The following is a 2,500-nucleotide window of genomic DNA, read 5'->3' on the forward strand; positions in this document are numbered from 1 at the left end:
CCTAGCGCCATCCACGCCTTCAGGCCACGCCCCCACTTCCTCTGGCATAGCTCCATCCAAGCCTTCAGGCCCATCCTGCGTCTCCATGGACACATTCGTTTGAGACTGCAGACAAGCAAATGTGTCTCAAATTCAGTCAGTATGACACAAAAATGACAAGCTCCATATTCTGATTATTTAGGTCACTTCAAGTCTCCTTTATGAAGAAATAATTCACATATGGGATTTCTTTTCTGCAGCAATTACTAACTTGGCTCATTGTTTTCAACAATTATCTTTCTTTGCTATTGTATTCATAGAGTTTTATTCTTCTCTCATTTGATTGACAGCCTGGTCCTAATCCATCTCTCCCTCCCTTTACCTAACTCCCATTCACCTCAGACAGCTCCGTTTCTTCCCTTCACTGCCCCTCTATCAGGAGTTGAGTTGAGGTCAACAGGAACAATGGAGGCAGGATTGATCTCTCTCCTCTCCGGCAGATCAGTGGCTCAGACCACACTGCTCTACTGCTCTGGCCTATTAAGGATCTACATGTAGATTCACTTTGTTTCAGCACTGTCTAAGATTTGGTAACACTACAATAAAGTCAGGGCTTAAAATTCACTTTGCAAACTAGGGGGGAATTCCCCCCTTATGTTCTTCAGATAGGGGGGATTTATACATTTTGGGGGGGATCTATAGACTTTGGGGCGAGACACTAACCCGAGTTCCCAGTAAAAGTGCAAATACTCAACTAAAAATAGACTCAGGTAAGAAGTTGAAGTAGGGGTTCAAATCCTTTAGCCTACTCAACTCATATTATAAAAGTACATAGTTACAGAATGTTAAGCAGCTGAATTCACACAGCATTTTACTGTACAAATTGAGCAGCTCATTTCACCCTCCTTTTGCTCAAGTAGTAGGCCCTATGTACCATTTCTGCTGAAACGTATCTTTAGGTTTGATCTTTTTCCTCTTTACATTATGGGTGCTGCGTGTCTCGGGTTCATTAACGTCATTCTCGTTCTCTGGATCATCAACAACGTCGACATCACTGGCACTCGGCATCGGGAGAATTAACGTTATTAATGTCATTGTCACTATCGATTACTTCATCGTCAATAACGTAAACATCACGGACACTGACGTTACTCGGTGTTACGTTAACGTTACCACTAGAAGTGCCTTGTTGTTCGACCGTTTGTTTTTTCTGAGCGGGTCCCCCTTCTGACGACGTAGTTTTCCTTTTTAGCCAGTGATTAATCACATTTGCAAGCAGCTGTCTCTATCCACAGAGAAACCAGCAGAGGAGCGTTGATGTAGAGAGAGGACTGAGTGGACAGAGCTAGCGTGCTGTTTGTTGTCAACTGGCCAAGGAAGTGAAATTTGGCCAGTCGTTTGAATGCAGCAACGTTCCGCACAAACACAGATCGGTCCACACAAACCATTGCTTTATAAATTGAAAATATGCGGGAATTCGGGAAAATGTGCGGGATTCCCGCAATCCCACGCCGAATTTTAAGAAAGTGAAAGTGCACACAATTTGGAGTATAGGGAACTACTGTAATGAGGAACGAGGAGGAAATAATGATTAGTTAACGAGTTAATGAGTAACTCCTAATCAAATGTCATAATCCACCCAATCTATGAATAATAATATAGGATATTCCCTGATCATTCCTACTGGAGGACTATATAACAGCCTGGGAGTGGTGCAGTGCAGCATTGTACTGAGTAGTACTGAATCATTACTTAATTATTACCTGTCCATTAGTTTCTCGATTAACCAATCCTCAATCTGGGAACCCAGAGTCTATTTTTATTTGAAAAATAGACTCAGGGACAGCCCTACCGTTTCCCCAGCTTACTGTACAGCGCACCTCTCCTGCCACCGTCACTTCCTTTTCCGCGTCCATGCTCCACTGTTTACAGTCTAAATAGCAACTTGCACCGCGAGTTTCCAGTATAATGTAATAAAACACACATGATTTGGCCTCCGTGCTGTTTATGCTCAGATGTGGGCCATGAACATTTCTGACATTTTCAAGTGGGCCTTGAGTCGCAAAAGGTTGGGAACTAAACGCACGAGACCGATCGGCTACTTAGCAACAGAGCTAAAAAGCTGTTTAGCAACAGAGCTAACAAGCTGTTCCTCAGTGGCACTGCTCCAACACCATAAGAACGAAACTCAATGTGGACTGCGTCTACTAAACAATAGTGAAACCCATTTTTTTATTTTGGTTTCACTATAGTCCTCTCTCATCTTTGAGTCCCCCCCCCCCCCCCCTGCCTGCCCCAAATCTTGGAAGGCAATTGTAGTTTTGGCTCAGAGAAAGCCTATACAGAAGCCCATGGTCCCATGGATCATCTATGTCACTGTACGTCACTGTACGTCACGGCGTCAGCTGGAGGCAGAAGCAGGCTGCAAACACAGATCTCCCCATCACCTAACGCAGTACTTCTCAAAGTGCAGTTGCCTCCAACTAAGCCCCGCCCACCAAAAAGGGGTCTTGAGTCATTC

The sequence above is a fragment of the Poromitra crassiceps genome, assembly GCF_964638095.1.
Source record: "Poromitra crassiceps genome assembly, chromosome: 21".
Classification (NCBI taxonomy): Eukaryota; Metazoa; Chordata; class Actinopteri; order Beryciformes; family Melamphaidae; genus Poromitra; species Poromitra crassiceps.